The 19,868-nt window shown below is 48.2% G+C and overlaps 1 protein-coding gene and 1 long non-coding RNA gene across 2 annotated transcripts in view; one reads left to right on the forward strand and one right to left on the reverse strand.

Moving 5' to 3' along the window:
* The window catches only part of EXOC3 (exocyst complex component 3), a 75,543-nt gene that overhangs the window by 46,768 nt on the left and 8,907 nt on the right, over positions 1-19,868 (reverse strand). The gene's annotated exons all lie outside the window — the stretch shown is intronic.
* Positions 1,505-19,868, forward strand: part of LOC146080755 (uncharacterized) — a 35,998-nt gene continuing 17,634 nt past the window's right edge. The window contains exons 1-2 of the long non-coding RNA XR_014474971.1: positions 1,505-1,531; positions 2,418-2,579. This is a non-coding gene — a long non-coding RNA (uncharacterized LOC146080755). The remainder of the gene's footprint in view (positions 1,532-2,417; positions 2,580-19,868) is intronic.

The following is a 19,868-nucleotide window of genomic DNA, read 5'->3' on the forward strand; positions in this document are numbered from 1 at the left end:
AGCAGCGACATGGATAAGGACAGCGGGGACGCAGGCGGGAAGAGTGACAGCTGGGACGCAAGTGGGGAGAATTACAGTACGGGCGGTGAGAGTGATAGCAGGGATGCGGACAGGGAGAGTGACAGCAGGGATGCGGATGGTGACAGCGGGGATGCAGTATGGGAGAGTGACAGCAGGGACGCAGGTGGGGAGAGTGACAGCAGGGATGCGGACAGGGAGAGTGACAGCAGGGATGCGGATGGTGACAGCGGGGATGCAGTCGGGGAGAGTGACAGCAGGGATGCGGATGAGGAGAGTGACAGCAGGGATGGGAGGGCGGGGAGAGTGACAGCAGGGATGGGAGGGCGGGGAGAGTGACAGCAGGGATGCAGATGGGGATAGTGACAGCAGGGATACGGGCGGGTAGAGTGACAGCAGGGATGCGGGCAAGGAGAGTGACAACAGAGACGAGGTGGGGAGAGTGACAGCAGGGACGTGGAAGTGACAGCAGAAACACTGACGAAGAGAGTGACAGCAGGAACACGGAAATACAGAGTGACAGCATGCAAAATATATATGCTACTTACGTTGATAGGTGCAGGGGTCTAACAGTGGTGCACAATGGGGATCCGGTGGCAGTGGGTGGAGTGCTGATCCACCCGACCTGGATACCCAGCCAGCGGGGATCCAGAAGCGGCAGGAAATAGAGCCAGGCCTACCACATATGGATGTCTGGCGGATCCTGCATTGGCACTGAGGAGAGCTGGGCGCAGGTGGGGAGAGTGACAGCAGGGATGCGGACAGGGAGAGTGACAGCAGGGATGCGGATGGTGACAGCGGGGATGCAGTCGGGGAGAGTGACAGCAGGGACGCAGGCTGGGAGAGTGACAGCAGGGATGTGGATGAGGAGAGTGACAGCAGGGATGGGAGGGCGGGGAGAGTGACAGCAGGGATGCAGATGGGGATAGTGACAGCAGGGATACGGGCAGGTAGAGTGACAGCAGGGATGCGGGCAAGGAGAGTGACAACAGGGACGAGGTGGGGAGAGTGACAGTAGGGACGTGGAAGGGGAGAGTGACAGCAGAAACACTGACGAGGAGAGTGACAGCACGAACACGGAAATACAGAGTGACAGCATGCAAAATATATATGTTACTTACGTTGATAGGTAATGGGCATTGCGGTGCAGGGGCGGATTGGCCCACCGGGAAACCGGGCCGTTTCCCGGTGGGCCGACACATTTTAAATCAAAAGTGGCCGCTCACCTACCCTATATGGGCCGCGGCCCGACGAACTGCTATCTCCGGGCCGGGCTGGCCGCGGCCGCAGCACTATTCCCTAATTGAAGATGGTCGCGGCCAGCCTCGGCTGCTCCCAGATGGCCCGCGGTCTGGCAGAAGTATGGCAGCGCTGCCTGCCCACCCATGTGATGCTCCCAAGCAGCAGCAGCAACAGCGCGCTGGGCTGGGGAGCCGGATCGGAGGAGCAGCAGTGACAGCAGCAGACAGTCAGCAGCACAAAAAGTCTGACTGAGGGCAGCCACAGGAGCCGGGTAAAGTGCAATAAATAATAATACAGCCTGCTGCATTCTATATATATATATATATATATATATATATATATATATATAGATATAGATATATATATATCTAGATATATATCTATATATATATATATATCTATATATACACATATATAGATATATATATATGTGTACATATATGTGTGTGTGTGTGGAATGTGTGCATATTCAGTATGTGTGCCTGGGGGGTGTTCTTATACAGTGTGTGTGCGGGGGGATGTGTGCGTATACAGTGTGTGTGTGTGCGGGGGGATGTGTGCGTATACAGTGTGTGTGCGGGGGGATGTGTGCGTATACAGTGTGTGTGCTTATACAGTGTGTGTGCGTATACAGTGTGTGTGCGGGGGGATGTGTGCGTATACAGTGTGTGTGCTGGGGGATGTGTGCATATACAGTGTGTGTGCGGGGGGATGTGTGCGTATATAGTGTGTGTGCGGGGGGATGTGTGCGTATACAGTGTGTGTGCGGGGGATGTGTGCGTATACAGTGTGTGTGCGGGGGGATGTGTGCGTATACAGTGTGTGTATGGGTGTTCATCTACAGTATATATATGTGTGTGTATATACTTAGTATGTGTGTGTGGGGGATGTGTGCATTTACAGTATGTGTGTGGGGGATGTGTGCGTATACAGTGTGGTGTTCATATACAGTATATGTGTGTGTGGGGGATGTGTGCATTTACAGTATGTGTGTGGGAGGGATGTGTGTATAAACATATATTTGTGGGGGGATGTGCGTATATAGTATGTGTGTGTGTGTCGGATTGGGGGTGTTGGTGTATATACAGTATGTATGTGTGTGGGGAACGCTAAGCAGAAGTGCACAGCTCACTATTTTTGCTGTGCTGTGTCTCCAGGCTTCCTTGACTTCCGCCGCCGTGTCCATGTCTGCCGTGCTGTCCACCAGGGATGTTACTGGGAGAAGTGTGTGCTTACATGGATATCCGGGACAGATTAGCGCATCTGCTGTAAGGGACTCCCTGCCACATGATGAAACTCAAGCAGGTGCAAAGGGCAAGGTTAGTACACTACACTACATCGCCCCTGACAGCCCAAACCATATACCCCACAGCCTAACCCTAACTATACACCCCACCCAGGTAGCCTAATCCTAACCATACCACCCCCATAGCCTAACCATAACGCCCCCACACACACACAGCCTTGCTCTACCCATACACGCATACTCCCCTCCCTACATCCTCTGTCACTCTGCGTTCCCCCCTCACACTCTGCGTCCTGTGCAACCATGTCCCCCTCACATTCTGCGTCCTATGCCACCCTGCATACGTCCTCACAGCATTTTACGCCACCCTGCCCCCCCCACCTCCCATGGGCCTATTCTGCAGCCTGAGGGACTGGGAACATAGCCAGCAGCTCAGAGAGCCACTAGCCATGCCCCCCACAGTGGCGAAAATGGGGCGTGACCTAGTTGAAATAGGCCACACCCCCATATTGCTAGGCCACCCCCCCCCCAAAAAAAAAAACCCGCAACAGGTCCCCCGCCCCCCCACATTAGGGCTGCTTCAGAATATTTCCCGGGCTGGTTTTAATTCCCAATCCGCCCCTGTTGCGGTGTGTCACATAATGTGTAATGTGCATTTCGGTGTGTCACATAATGTGTAATGGGTATTGCGGTGTGTCACATAATGTGTAATGGGCATTGCGGTGTGTCCCATAATGTGTAATGGGCTTTGCGGTGTGTCCCATAATGTGTAATGGGCATTGTGGTGTGTCCCATAATGTGTAATGTGTATTACAGTGTGTCCCATAATGTGTAATGTGCATTACAGTGTGTCACATAATGTGTTATGTGCATTACGGTGTGTCACATAATGTGTAATGGGCAGGGCCGGTGCAAGGCACCGGAGCACCCCAGGCGAGTCGGGGTGGGGCGCCCCGGTGCCGGGGGGGTGGGGGGTACCTGTTGCGCCGTCTGGGGAGCGGGCAGGGGGGTCCATGCTGGCGTCTGACAGGAGCTTGCAGTCGTGTCCTTGCCGCGCGGGTACCTGCGGTGCTGTGTATAAAGCTGACGGCGGTGGGGGGTCCCTGCAGTGAATAAGAAATAACTAGCGCGGGAAGCGCTTCTGTTTTGAAAACACTGGCTGCACGCTGATTGGCTGAATCTCAGCCAATCAGTGTGCGGCCAGTGTTTTCAAACCCGGCAGCGCTTAACGCGTCACCGCATAGCCCGGCGGATAGCGCTAGTTATTTCTTATTCACTGCAGGGACCCCCCACCGCCGCCAGCTTTATACACAGCGCCGCACACCACTGCAGGCTCCTGTCAGAAGCCGGCATGGACCCCCCTGCCCGCTCCCCAGACGGCGCAGCAGGTACCCCCTTTGCACGGGGGGTGAGGGGCGAACTGCCGCCCTCCAAATGCCTAGACCTGCCTAGTGGTGGCGCCGGCCCTGCTAATGGGCATTGCGGTGTGTCACAATGTGTAATGGGCATTGCAGTGTGTTCCATAATATGTAATGGGCTTTGCGGTGTGTCCCATAATGTGTAATGGGCATTGCGGTGTGTCCCATAATGTGTAATGGGCATTGCGGTGTGTCCCATAATGTGTAATGGGCATTGCGGTGTGTCCCATAATGTGTAATGGGCATTGCGGTGTGTCCCATAATGTGTAATGGGCATTGCGGTGTGTCCCATAATGTGTAATGGGCATTGCGGTGTGTCCCATAATGTGTAATGGGCATTGCGGTGTGTCCCATAATGTATAATGTGCATTACGGTGTGTCACATAATGTGTAATGGGCATTGCGGTGTGTCACATAATGTATAATGGGCATAACAGTGTGTGACATATGTATAATGGGCATCACGGTGTGAGGCATATGTATAATGAGCATCACGGTGTGTGGCATATGTATAATGGGCATCACGGTGTGTGGCATATGTATATTGGGCATCACGGTGTGCGGCATATGTATAATGGGCATCACGGTGTGTGGCAAATGTATAATGGGCATCACGGTGTGTGGCATATGTATAATGGGCATCACGGTGTGTGGCAAATGTATAATGGGCATCACGGTGTGTGGCATATGTATAATGGGCATCACGGTGTGTGGCATATGTATAATGGGCATCACTGTCTCCCCTCCCTGCATCCTCCACCACTTTGTGTCTCCCCTCCCTGCATCCCCTGCCACTCTGCATTCCCCCTCCTACCCTGCATCCTGTGCCACCATGCCCCCCTCACACTCTTCGTCCTGTGCCACCCTGCGTAAGTCCTCACTCCCTTCGCTCTCAGCCACTCTGCATCTCCCCTCCAAGCATTCTACGCCACCCACCGTCCCCCCCTCCCTCCCTGCATCCTCTTCCACCCTGCCACTCTACTGTGTTGGAAGACCCCCTGTCACCCCCCCCCCCCCCATCTCTATCTCCCCAGCCCCACAGGCTGCAGAATAAACGCTGTACGCATGCGCCTATTCTGCAGCCTGAGGGGCTGGGGACATAGCCAGCAGCTCAGAGAGTCACTATCCATGCCCCCCCCCCCCCCATTAGGGCTGCTTCAAAATATTTCCCGGCTGGTTTTAATTCCCAATCCGCCCCTGCTTGATACCCCCCTGCACACAAGTCATACAGACAACAAATTCTCAGTAATTCTTAGTAATTGTGGCATTGTATGCAGGGCCAGAAAGGCCAGGAGTTTAACATGTTTAATTGTCTATTATAAAAAGTGGGGAAGGTGAGGCCAATGAATGCACACTCTATAAGCCCCAGTGTCTCCATATATATATAAGTGGGGAAGGTGAGGCCAATGAACCCATACACTATAAGCCGCTATGTCTCCATATATAGGTCCATATAATACATGCAGGGCAACAGGATATGGCTGCTAACCAATAAGCCCAGATTCAGTTGAGAGAAGTTGAAGGTGCTGAGGAAAAATGAGCCAGAACTGGGGATGGTACTAAAGCTCACCCCAGCTGATGACATAGAGGCATTCCTTTGTAGGTACGGCCATGTTTTTGGGATGGCCTGTGGAGGAATGGTCTGATAGGCTGGCTCCCTGTAGAACAGAAGAGGCACAGCGACCATATGTGGATATGACTTCGGCTGAGGCACTATTCTATCCTGGCCATAAAAAGGCTATACTTGACAGGATTGGAGTGACGGGGCCCAGCAAAGCCCAGAAATTCTATAATTGGTGACTGGAGGGCTCTGAGCCTTCCGTGATTCAGCTGGCAAATCTAGCCCAGCTGGCAAGAGCCTGGATGCAGCCGGATTAAAACTCTGCAGGAAAAGTTGTGGAGCTAGTCGCACTGGACCAGGCTATGCGGGTTTTAGACCACTCAATGCAGCAGTGGGCCCCCTTAGGCGGACCCCCAGACATTTGAGGAGCTGGCAGTGGTGACTGAGCGGCACCTGACTCAGGAAAAGTATGTGATGAAGGTGTGATTTGGACACCATAACACGTTGAGCCACCATTCAAACTTCACTCCAGCACCTTGCAAATCTGGACCCTGCCGTCTCCGTATATGCCAGCGAAATGCCATTTGCCCACTGCGGACCATCGCAGATGGACTGCCGACTCTATCCAAATCAGGGTAACCCTTTATTTCCAAGCTGGGTATTACACCATAACCGCTCATATTAAAGAACATATTGCACTTGTTTGCCTGACTCATTTCAAATTGAGACTGGGAAGCCCTGGGGCCTCAATAGAGACTTTACTTCATTCTCATTTGAGATCTCAACTCATCCTCCAATAGAAAAATGCAGTATTGGCTTGCTTAATATATTTTTGAACTCAAATTTATGTGAATTTTATTAGGTCAATTGTTTTATATTATAGATGCTTATGAGTTGTTCTTTCAGTAAAATCCAGCGCTGCTCATTTTTATTCTTATGATAAATGTTTGCCTAGTTAAGGTTGACATTGTGAGCATGTTGATATTCTGCATATGAACATTATGACCAGGCTGACATGCTTATGTCAACAAAATATACAACACACCTATAAAGGTCATGTGCAGCTAGATAGTCTGCTACCCACTAATGTCTCAAGTGGTCAAAATAAATATAAAACATATTTATTACTTTGTGCAACTGACACAAAACAAAGGAATTACTTTGTTTTTCCTTCAACTAAGATGGTTTTACTGTAGTTATATTCCCTATTGTCTGATTATTGAAATCAATTTAGTATTATCAGTTTTCCTGCAGAAAATACTATTTAAAGAGCTGTAAACATACCTCCTAATTTGTGGGCTGTAGAATTCAGGACCTGGCCCCCTGCATGCTTTGAATAGATGCCTTGCATGAGTGTGTATATATGTGTATATATGTGTGTATATATATATATATATCAGGGACGTGCCGTCAAGGGAGGCAGGGGAGGCAGTGCCTCCCCTGTCATTAATGATTAAAATAATAAAATAATACAAACAAAATACTTATGACACATATTATGTGTCATAAGTATATGCTTTATATTATTCTATTTATTTTTACTCAATATTTTTTTCTTTTCAATTGGTTTAGGAGGCACCAAGAGTGGTGCCTCCCGCTGTCCATAGTACTGTAGCAGATACAAAGGGCAGGAGGTGGGCGGGGCCGAGCGCCAGGCTGCAAAAGCCCATTAAAAAAAAGGTGCATAGGCGGCACCTATAGCAGTGCCTCGGTGGCAGGGACGTGCTTTCTGCTTATATGAAAGCACGCCCCTGTCACTGATGCAGATGTTATTGGGCACAGTGGCGCCACCTCAGTGACAGGGACGTCCTTTCATATAAGAAGAAAGCATGACCCTGACTGTCACCAAGACACTTCTATGCTAATAGAGCAGCCACAGTTGTCGTTGGAGGGGACGGGCAGGCTACCCGGCATGGATACGCGGGGAGGGGGTGACCGTGTGAAGGGCGCAATCGCTATCACACTGGGGCCGGGCGGCAGGAGGACGGGAGGACGGCGGGGCTCCCAGAGAAGAGCTGCGGCTTACTGTCATGCTGCTAAATTACGTCCACACAGGCTGTGCTCCGCTGCTCGGCACTCTGCGCTCTGCACCGCAGGCCGCCTCACTCCTATCCCAAACTTCATCCAAGCCAGGACCCCAGGACAGGTGAGCGCTGCTGGGAATGTGTACACGGGGAGGGAGGGGGGGGGGGGGCAGGGGGTTTGTGTACACAGATAGCCGGGTGCTTGACCTACATGACCTTCATTCTGGGGTCAATAGTCCCTGAAGAGGGAGGGGAGAGGAGTGCAGCAGTGCAGGCAGTAAAGTTGGGAGCTGGAGGCAGCACTGTCCTGCTTGGCCAGCGTGCTGTGCTGGCACAGATACAGGGGCTGATTCTGATTAACTGGCTATATAGAAAGTTCAGCCCTGTTCTGATGTTTAGGGGCGCATGTGCAGGACTCCTTAGCAAATGGCTTTGGCAACTTGCATAGTCACCAAGCCATTTGTATACATCAGGGCAGGTTGGCGGTGGACGGCAGAGGGGACAGGGATCGCCAATAGGAAGGCCCAGCACTTTCATGGGCATCCCCATGAAAATGCTTGGCATTTCCATTGGTACACGGGTGGGCCGATGCCTGCCAGGGGTGGGCGACTGATGTCACAAGACGTCCGCCGCCCGCCCTGTCTTCAAGAAAGCGGCACTCAGGAGGCAATATAGTGAAGCACAAAAAGGTGTATTTAGATCATAAGGACAAGCTTTCGGGGTATCAGCCCCTTCGTCAGGTCAAACACCTACAGCAATTCAAACACAGTGCAGGACATACCTTTATACTGCCCCAGTCTCTCGCCACCATGTGCACGCCCTGACCCCCGCCGGCCGGAAGCAGGAAGAAGACAAACTTCCGGGCAGACACAAGGACTGGTTGCTAGGCAACTGTGCTGCGATCTGAGCCAGGAGGCGCAACTTACCAGCTAGCAGCCGATCGGGTACATGAGCAAGTGCATCGGGGTGAGGGAGGTTTGGGCTGGGTAATATTACTCACCGGACCTGCGGAGATCTCTGTTCAGGAGGCCACGATCCCCGGCTGCGTGCCGCGACCAGCACGGACCCCCGTTGCTAGGCAACCTGGGCATCCGTACCAACTTCCGGCCGCCCGTCAGTTCCGTTACTCCGGGAACAAAGCCATCACATACAGATCCTGGAACAATATACCTGTAATACACATATTAAAAACAATACAACAAAAAATATAAACATGGACAATACACAAATACATACGCATAAATACAAAGCATTCAAAAACGTTTTTAGCATAGTATCAATCAAAAGAGGAGTCAATTCAGATCAGACTGTTCCAATTTAGTTTTTCATTTAAACCAATCGGGTGGATGGTATCAAGTCTCAGGATCCATCTTGCTTCAAGTTGAAGCAAAGATTTAACCCGATCACCTCCACGCATTGTTTCCCTAACCTGATCTATCAGGAAGTATTTAGTGCTGCCAAAGAGTGTCCTTTGGCCGTAAAGTGGTGGGCGACCGGCTGGTCGACATCCCTGCCACCCAAAGCCAAGCTGATTGCTGACCTATGTAGGCCCATTCGTTCACGAAAGGATCGTGGCGTCTGGCCTACATAGTATAGCCCACAGGGACACACTATAACATACACAACATGTGTCGACCTACATGTCAACACCGACCTGATGTCAAATATTTTTTGTGTATGTGGATGAGCAAATGAACGGCATTTAATTAAATGACTGCAAGTAGTGCATTAAAGGCAGCTATGGCAACCTGGTGGCTTAAAGATAGTATTGGGGGCCCTGGGTATACCCACTCTTGTGATGTCTGTATGCACCAATCTGTCTCGCAAATTACGTCCCCTTTTAAATTGGACGAATATTATGGAGACCAGGAAGGTCAACATCTGACCTAACAATAGGCCATAAGGCTCGAGTTGCTTGACCAATTACAGGGCTAGCCACAGTGAACATACTAGACCATGGAAGAGTTTCTTGATTCTTTATAATTTTTTGTTTCAGGGGTTGAGATCTGGGCATCAGTAATACTTTGGCTTTCTGTTCCAGCAACAAGGACTGATTATACCCCCGTAGCACAAATTTGGCAATGAGGGTATCCAGTCTTTCTGGCAAATCAGCTTTGTTGCTCATGAGCCTGGCTATCCTCATCATCTGCGACAGAGGTAAACTTTTTATAAGGGACGGTGGATGATGACTGGTGGACATAAGGAACGTATTCCTGTCCACGTCCTTAAAATAGGCGTCTGTAGCAATTTTGCCATCTCTGATGTAGACTGCCACATCTAGGAAGTGGGCAACCGTTTCACTGCAGGTAAATGTGAACTTAATAGTAGATTCACGTGCATTAATGGACGAGATCAGAGCATTGAGGCGTTCCACCCCCCCAGTCCATAGGATAAATATATTGTCAATATAGCGCGTATACGCCACTAAATATTGACTGACTGTGGGGTCGTCCAGGAATAGAGATTCTTCTTGCTGAAACCTAAAAATATTCGCATATGCCGGGGCCACAGCTGACCCCATGGCACAGCCACGAAGTTGCAGGTAATTGCTGCCGTCAAACAAAAAATAATTGCGATTTAACGTCAAGTTAAGCAAGCACATAAACAACTCATGATTAAACAAATCATTACTCAAATGCTGATCAATGAAGGCTCTCATCGCTGAAAGACCTCCTTCGTGTGTAATTGATGTATACAAACTGCATACATGAAGACACACCTCGCCCCGATGCACTTGCTCATGTACCCCTTCCGCTGCTAGCTGGTAAGTTGCGCCTCCCGGCTCAGATCGCAGCATGGTTGCCTAGCAACCAGTCCTTGCGTCTGCCCGGAAGTGTGTCTTCCCCGGCGGGGGTCAGGGCGTGCACATGGTGGCGAGTGTGGCGGGAGACTGGGGCAGTATAAAGGTATGTCCTACACTGTGTTTGAATTGCTGTAGGTGTTTGACCTGACGAAGGGGCTGATACCCCGAAAGCTTGTCCTTATGATCTAAATACACCTTTTTGTGCTTCACTATATTGCCTCCTGAGTGCCGTGCTTTCTTGGACTGATATATTGATTTATACCTTCGGGCACCGGGGCCAGTTGCACAGTTGGATATTTGAGTGCCGGCAGAGTTGTATCGTTATATATATATATATATATATATATATATATATATATATATATAGATATACTTTGAACGGCACTCCATGCAGTATAGCAGAACGACCGGGGTGCTCACACAAAGGAGTAGATAGACATAGGTGACAGTGGCACGCACTCGGGTTTTCACAAAAAGCAGTCAGACTACAGCAGTAGTATCCAACGTTTCGGAGTTTAATCCGTTGTCAAGGAGAGAACAATTTACAATGAGCAGTGTACTTACATATATAGATGTGCACCGGATCCCACCTCACGAAATCCTGTCCGTCACACACTACTCACAGCACGGGGCTTCCTGGTTGGTCACGTGACCGGGATCAAACAGCTGATCTCACACGGGGTTCCCTGGAATGCGTCCGTTGCTAGGAGACAGCGGTGCTAGATCAGAAACCTCTGATCCGTGGGAGCGATGTCCAAACACCTAAAGAAAACATGCCAACAGTGTTACATAATACTCAGTGAGGAGAGCAAGGTATAGAAGTGTGAAAAGAGATAAGAACAAAAGTGAGAAATCAGCGGGGAGGGTCAAGAGTACGTAGGAGCAAGAACATTGTATCAAAGACATGCATTAGATTGAAGTCAGGTAGCGGATGAAGGACTCAGACTTTATAGGAACATATTAAAAGACAATTGTTCATTCAGTCCTCTGGGGTTAACCGTGTCTAATTTAAAGATCCATTGCGTCTCAATCTGCAATAAGCGTCTGCCCCTATCTCCACCACGGAGATCATCGGGGACATGGTCAATGATTGTGTAGCGCAAATTGGCCAGATTATGTTTAGCTGCCACGAAATGTTTTGCTACTGGTTGTTCGACAGTCTTGTTGTTTAAAGCTGCTCGAATGGCAGTCCGGTGAAGGGCAATCCTTTCTTTAAAAGTTCTGATTGTTTTTCCAACATAACCTAAGCCACAAGGACAGGTTATGAGGTATACAACGTGCGTGGAAGAACAGGTGAGTATATGTTTGATCGGGATCTTCCGTCCAGTATGTGGATGATTGAAGGTTTTACATGCTATCATCGAGCTGCAGGTCGTACACCCCATGCAGCGATAACAGCCAGCAGGTTTTTGCTGGGTACCAGGGGGTAGTCTCTTGGAGATGTCCGTTCGGACAACCATGTCTCTAATGTTTTTGCCCCTTGTGAAGCACGACATCAGTCTGGTTTTTTTCAATACTTTCAAGTCCTTATCCTGTTGAACCGCTGGCCATAAGTTGCGAGCTGTGTCATTGATGTGGTCATCAGCAGTGTTGTATGCACGTACCCAGCCTAAGGTGTCAGGGGGAAACTCCTTCGATCTTCTTTTCTGAAGAGTGTCTTCTCTTGAAATAAGATCCAGTTTCGCTCTTGCCCCTTTTAAAGTCTCTTTAGAGTAGCCTCTATCGTAGAATTTGTTTTCCATCATGTCGAGGTCATGGTTGAGGGTAGTCTCAGAGCTGGTGATTCTTTTCACTCTTAAAAGTTGGGAGAAAGGGAGACCTCTCTTCAGGGCTGGGGGGTGGTGACTTTGGGCAAGCAATAAGGTGTTGCGGTCAGTCTTTTTGGAGTAGATCGCTGTGGTTAAGGTACCATTCACAATGGAAATGCATACATCAAGGTAATTTATTGAGCATAGACTCATGTCAAATGTAAATTTGATTGGACAATCCATACGGTTAATGGATGCCATGGCTTCTTCAAATTCACCTTGCGTCCCAGTCCAGAATAGCAGGACATCGTCTATGTAGCGGGTGTAGAAAGAAATCTTCATACCCAGGATACTGTCGAAGAACAACATTTTCTCAATGTCAGCCATGTAGGCATTGGCATATGCCGGCGCGACCGGAGAGCCCATTGCACAGCCAGTGCGTTGTTGGTAGTATTGGCCATTAAATAGGAAGAAATTGCGGTTGAGAATGAGGTACAGTAATTTCATCATCAGTGCGACTGGGGGACCTTCATATAAGGGATGATTGTCCAGTAATTTTCTGGATGCCTCAATTCCTCCTGAGTGCGGGATACTGGTGTAAAGACTACTAATGTCTAATGTCACCAGCCATGTACCCACTGGGATGGTCTGTAACATTTTCAGTTTGTTGAGTAAGGCCGTGGTATCTTGCAGATAAGTGGGGGTATTCTGGACTGCTGGTTGAAGAAAAAAGTCCAAGAAAGACGACACATTGCTGTAAAGTGATTGGCGAGCCGAGATTATCGGTCTACCAGGCGGGGAAAGTAAATTCTTGTGAATTTTTGGTAAACAGTACAGCAGGGGTACTCTGGGGGATTCAATAAGGAGCCAATCTTTCACACTAGATGGTATGTCTTTCTCAGAGACTGCTTCATCCAGGAGTTTCTCCAATTCCGCTTTGTATTGTGTCGAGGGATCATAGGACAAATGTTCATATGTATCCGTGTTTAGTTGGGAATACACTTCTTGTTTGTAGTTGTTAATGTCCCAAATCACAATACCTCCCCCTTTATCAGCAGGGAGTATCATGATATCGTCATACGAGCGCAAGTTCTGCAGAGCCGACCATTCATCTTTAGACAGATTGGAGAATGTACGTTGTTTGTCATCATTCTGTAAGGCATTTACCTTATTCTCTAATATGCGGTTGAAGCCGAGAATGGTGGTATTAGATGATGGTGGGTCAAATTTCGACCTCTTCTTGAATGAGTCATAGATGGAAGGTGGACATAGTGTCGGCGTGATGTCGCTGCGACCGAAGAATTCTTTGAGACGTAATTTGCGGTTAAGTTTGATATTCTCTACCTTCCAGTCGAAGGCATTAAATTTATTCGTGGGTACAAACGATAGCCCTTTGTTAAGTACAGCCATTTCACTCGATGATAGTATGCGGTTGGAAATGTTGAACGTCACATCTTCTTGCCGCGAGCGAGATTTTGAGCCGCGATGACTTTGTCCACCTCTTCTGGGGGGTCTCTGTCTTTTTCTCTTATGGCCCTGGTTCTGACTCCCGGTGGTGGGCGCTGGTAGTTTTTTGACTGCTGTTTTTTCGATTGAGTTTCACCTGCTGAAGATGCTGCGTCGCTAGAAGTGTCGACATCAGTGGTAGTGCGGTAGCCACGTCTTCTGGATCTTCGATCAAACTTCTGTGGTCTTTGTGGGCCAGCGAGCCATCTGTACACATTTTGCTCTGTGTAGTCGCGGTTAACGCGATCAAATTTGTTTTTTTTGAAGACCAGTAGTTCTTTCTTAAAGGTGGCAAGTTGTGACGACAATTTTGGCAACCAGTTCTGTGCTGGATCTTCCGTGAGTTTCGTCAGGTGAAGGTCTTCATATTCAGAAATGCGTTTCTGAATCAGCTCCATTTCCCTGGCTGATTCGTTAATCACTAAAGTCATAAGGTCAAATGAGCAATTGTTTAAAATTGCACACCACTTCCTGCAAAAGTCATTGTTATAGCGGCCAATGGTAGGGGTGTTTCTAACACGAAATCCCCGTGGAATTTTCCGTTCCCTGTAATATTCCGATAATGTGACACCATGAAGAAGAAATTCTGTTTCCCTTTTCTTCATCTTAAATAAATTGTCGAAGATGTCCTGTGTCGTCAGTTCATCTTCCATATCAGTAAGTCTTTGGGTGAAGAGAGCGGAAGAGGACTCATCCTCTGAAAATCTCAAACGTTCCCCAATGGGTAGGATTGGTCGCAGCAGATTGTCTGGAAGATCTGCTGATGTGGATGCTTGGGACATGTTGTACAATATTTTTGGCTCCAAACGTCAGAGAAGGGGCACCTCGTGAATAAAACAAACTGTCCCGGTATCCAGAGCCCTGGTCGCCAGGACGGCACAATACTTAGGTGTTCAGCACCTTGCGGTAGTGTCAGCGCACTAAAATGTAGAAAGCGGTGGGTGCTCGTTCCATGGGCCACAACGTGAAGTTAGAAGACCATATGTAGATATACTTTGAACGGCACCTGCACCTGACTTTGTATGCAGTTCTACTGAAAGGTCTCCGCAGGGTCGCACCTCTCAATTGGTGTGCACCCCAGGACCCCACCCCTGAAAATCAGAACAGCAGAACACGTCAGACACATTACAAACGGTTTTGAGAACCACAGTCTCAAAACATTTAAAGACGTACATGACTGCAACCCTTCAGGCCTATCTATTATTGGGATCAAACTGGTACATAGGAATTGGAGGGGAGGGGATTTCATTAAAATCATCAATACTGAAGAATTGAAATGGATCTTCACTTTAAGATCAATGCTACCCAGGGGACTAAATGCGGATAATGAAGTTAGATCAATCAGCCATTATTGATAATTATCTCTATGACGCTTAACATCCAATTTATCCATGACAGGACCATGCAGGATAGTAGCATCAATATAAATGACCCGTATTATGACCCGAAGGGGGTCAACACTACTATAGCGTCCTCCCCTGCTTCCTTCTATCCCCATGTGCGTTTTAAGTTCACTCCCAACTTCATCAACATGCAGTTAACGTACACACTGTGCCATTATGATCCTATGCAACCAGCAATGGGCACGTCCGATTCCCCATCCACACAACCAGACCCCCCCTTTTTTTACCCAACACCACCAGGACTGCCCCTTACCCATTACAATATTAAGTCAGGAATTTTACATACAGACCGCCGTAATCACACGTTATTTCCATGTATGGGCTATTTGCCCTCATCCAAAATGGCCACCACCATCACTCATCAAGACCGGCACCAGGATAAAATCTGGGTCAGGACTGAGACACAGCATACTCCCTGAAGAAGACCCACGAGGGTCGCAACGCGTTGGAGTTCACCTTTTCCACCACCACCACAGACTTACCACTAAGTCTCCTCCCGGCTGGGAGTCGAGCGCGCAGCATTTCATACAGACGGACGGACCCCGGCGGCTAACTCTCGCGAGACGCAACCCCGGAAGTCCCATCTGTGTGAGGCTGTGGATACCGGCTGATCGAGCGGACAAGGCACCGATACAGCCGTGGTGCAGCAGAGCGGACGTCTGGAAGGAAGATTGAAGACCAGCATCACCCGGCCGGTGAGAGCAGGTAAAAGTGCACTGCGGGCGGGACGGGACGCCAGCCCTCCGCACCACTTACACCTGCACGCTTGTGACTTTATCTCTCCCATTCATCTCTCTCATTGACTGCCATCCTCCACCACCAGTGTGTGCTTATTCCAGCAGCACCACTGAACCCCCCCACCTTGACCCCCACTTGCATTTCCCCAGCTACATGCATCGTTATTGGTTACACTGTCAGTGAATAAAACTTTCAGTTATTCCAACACATTTTGTCATCATCTTTTCAATACACACTCTGAGCGCAGGCCCTCACTCCCCCTGTTTCATTATTATTTCAAAAGGGTAGCCCCCCTTTTACTGAGGACCAGCGGCTCGAGTGTTTACAGTACTGCCCACATAGGAAGTAGCGCCAACCATTCTCTCCTTAGCTGAATATTTAGGTCATGTGACCAACACCACGTAAATAAATACATGGTCACATGACCTAAATATTCAGCTAACCCGAGTACACAACCCCAGAAAAAGTAGTTGATTGACACACTCAGCTGCGAATACGGAGTCTGGAATGCAAGCCAGACTTCCAGGTCACGTGAGCGGACCAGCTAGAACACCCGGCACTTCCGGGTTTACTAGCAAATAACAAAAATTGCTAAATAAAGGGAAGAGAAAAACATCCCTAAATATGTATGTAGTCGGGGTACAAAAGGGGCTGTAGAGACTTGCCCAGCAGAGTGTAAATAACTTGATTTGACGCAAACAAAGAGGTCACATGACTGAGTGCACAGTGGATCAATTCAATAAAACACCTTGGGTGACATTCTATGGGATGCGATTTGCGTTTTTTGACGTTAATTAGACCACAAAATGGCGATATCGCATTTTTCCATTAAATCGCCAATTTAATGGGATGCGCTAAGGGACTGAAATCGCATATTATGTGCGTTAAGGTATGCTGAGTAAAAGTGCGAGATTAATTCGCATTTTTATCGCATCCAGATGTTTTCGTACAGAAAAGTATACAACTCGCTTATTTAATGCAATGCGCATTTGCACATCGCACTTTTTAGGTGTCTAATTAGCGCAACTATTTCAGACCAGGTTCTGTTTGGCGAAATAGCCAGAACCCTGCACAGATCGCAATGTTCTGTGCAGGGTTCTGCTGTAAAAAATAAAACAAAGGGTTAAAATAAAAAAAAAACGAGCGCGGGGTCCCCCGCCAGAGTATAACCAGCCCCGGGCTCACTGAGCCGGTGCTGGTGACATTAAATCAGGGTCCCCGACAAATAGGGGTTCCCTTGATTTCATGAAACCAGCACCAGGCTCAAGGTCCGGCGCTGGTTCCCAAAATACGGGGGACAAAATGACTAGGGGTCCCCCGTATTTTAAGAACCAGCACCGGACACAACCAGCCAGCAGGGTAATGCCACAGCCGGGGGAAACTTATTATATAAGCTCCCGCTGCCAAAGCATTAACCCCCTGGCTGGTCAGCACTTACCAGCCCATGCTGATAGTCCGGGGCTGTCCCCGATGCCCACCGCCCCGATGCCCCTGGTAAGTCCTGGAGGGGGGGGACCCCTTCATTTGGGGGGGTCCCCACTTCCCCAGAACCCCTGCCCATGCTGACCAGCCAGGGGGTTAATGCTTTGGCCGCGGGAGCTTATATAATAAGTTTCCCCCGGCTGTGGCATTACCCTGCTGGCTGGTTGTGTCCGGTGCTGGTTCTTAAAATACGGGGGACCCCTAGTCATTTTGTCCCCCGTATTTTGGGAACCAGCGCCGGACCTTGAGCCTGGTGCTGGTTTCATGAAATCAAGGGGACCCCTATTTGTCGGGGACCCTGATTTTATGTCACCAGCACCGGCTCAGTGAGCCCGGGGCTGGTTATGCTCGGGCGGGGGACCCCGCGCTCGTTTTTTTTTTTTTACTTTGCGCTGTCCTGCAAACGTGCGATTTTCAGACATGAAAATCGCACATTTTCAGGACTAAAGACAGCGCACCACTTCGCCGCAAATCGCCCCTCTTCGCACTTTTCAGCCTCCAATGCGCATCACATTAAATATGCGAATTTTTACTGAAAAGTGCGATTTGAAAAAGGGCGATTTGCGGCGATGTGGTGTGCGAAAAAAACATGCGCATTTAGCGCAACGCATAGAATGTCACCCCTTATGTGTATATAATTTTCAGTGTTTCATGTCTGCCTTCTATTCCTGAATATAGCGATGTTTTGTGAAATGTGATTTTATGTCAGTTTGATTTTCACAGCGTGCAGGGTAAATAGCTGACAGCTGTACCAATTAGAGGCCATATTGGCATAGGTATAAATACAGGGATACAACCAAGGAAGCAACACCTTTGAAAAAGCTGGGAATCCCCCAGCGAAACGCATTAGAAACAGGCAACACACCAATATTCCTCCCACTTTGTGGATTACAAAATTGGTTTCCTGAACCAGGACTCTGGCAACCCACCACCAGCATCAGCCGCTGTGCAACAACCAGCACACAGAGCCATCGGCACCACTCCAAGGGGCAAATTTATTCCATCTGCAAATCCAACACAGGTCTCTTCCCTCTAATCGTGAGCGGTTCACTGAACTGTCCAAGTAAATGGTGTGCCTAGTCCGTCATTTGGAACAGGATCCTTACTCAGAGGAACTTTTATAGGGGTGCCTGTCCCATTATCCAGTCATGAATTGTTTTTAAATTATATTTAATATAATTTTTTAATTGGGTCTTTTTTAATTGTTTTTATTCATGTATACAGTGTCATATTAAATATACCGTTGTTTATAAATTTAATTATCCAGCACGCTGTGTTGTAATTGGTTTATTTCCTCAGAGCGCAGCTTTTTTCTCTTTTTTTTTTTTTGCATGTGGTCTTTTGGAGATTGACAGGGGGTTGTCATTCAGCTGCTGCTTTATTTGAGTAAGGAGCCTAAGGGGTAGGGCCTGTTAAACTGTCCTAGCGACAGCACATCTTCTCGTGTGTCTCTGTAACACTGCCATCTGTTGGCAGCAAGTGAAACTACATATCTTTCTCACACATGCACAAACACAGGGGCAATCACAAGGTAGCAGACTAGCTTTCGAAGCATTACGTTGAGCGGGCTTACTACTACTATTTATATATTTTTATATATATATATATATATATATATATATTCGCTAGTAGTAGAACCCTTGTGCCATCAGTGTTCAAATAGTCTTTCAACTTCAATATTTATGTGTGTTCCAGATAAAGGATGATAAACAGCATGTATTATGGTCTTTCTTTCATAGCACCACCTTTTGTGTCTTTCTTTTATGCTCCAGGCAAACTCATCAATTGTGTATCACATAAACAGAGATTGGGGAGGATATTTCCTCATGTGCTTTTCTTAGAATATATGAATATATACATCTCTGCCACACTGATGATTGCTTTAGTGTCCTGTCCCCTGATGCAACTATCCATATTTACCATGTACTTGTACTGTAGGCGCTGCGGAACCTTTGTGGCACCATATAAATAAACAATAATAATAATATAAATATTTCAGTGTTACATACTATATAATAACATACCTCCCAACTTCTGTGTTGGGGAAATAGGGCCACTCGCCGGCCGAAAAGGGGGCGGGGCGTATGCAAATGCGGACTGGGCTTATGCTAGTAAGCCGTGACCTCATTTTCATACGAGAATAGACGCTGTGCGCATGCGCACAGCGTCTATTCTATTAGATTGGGGGGTCTCCCAACTGCCACCCCCCGCAGCGGGACAATGCCTGCCGCGGGTGGGACAGCGGGCCAGGACCCGAAAATCGGGACTGTCCCGCTGTAATCGTGACAGTTGGGAGGTATGTAATAAAATGACTTGGTGCTGCATAGAAAGTGCTTCAGTGATTTGTGTACTTTGAAAGATCTCTACTACCACCTTGTGGTTGGTTAGCAGTATAAGCCTAATTAAGCCAAATAATAATTACCCAGGTGATATTGTGAGTGTTCTAAAAAGATGACTCACTTTTTTAAGGTTCCAGGTCTATGGGGAGTCGTCATAGGGTCCAAACAGGGAAACCTTAAAACCGAAACTCTCCCAGCCAGGAAAAAAACAGATAGTGTGATATTGTTTCAATACAATTTATTTTATAAAAAAAAACACAAGCAATTGTTAAAAATTGACTTGTGCAGTACAGGTAACATATAAATGCTTATCTGAAAATTAGCATCAGTAGTGGAGAGG

This window comes from Crinia signifera, chromosome 5 (genome assembly GCF_055691185.1).
Source record: "Crinia signifera chromosome 5, ASM5569118v1, whole genome shotgun sequence".
Lineage (NCBI taxonomy): Eukaryota > Metazoa > Chordata > Amphibia > Anura > Myobatrachidae > Crinia > Crinia signifera.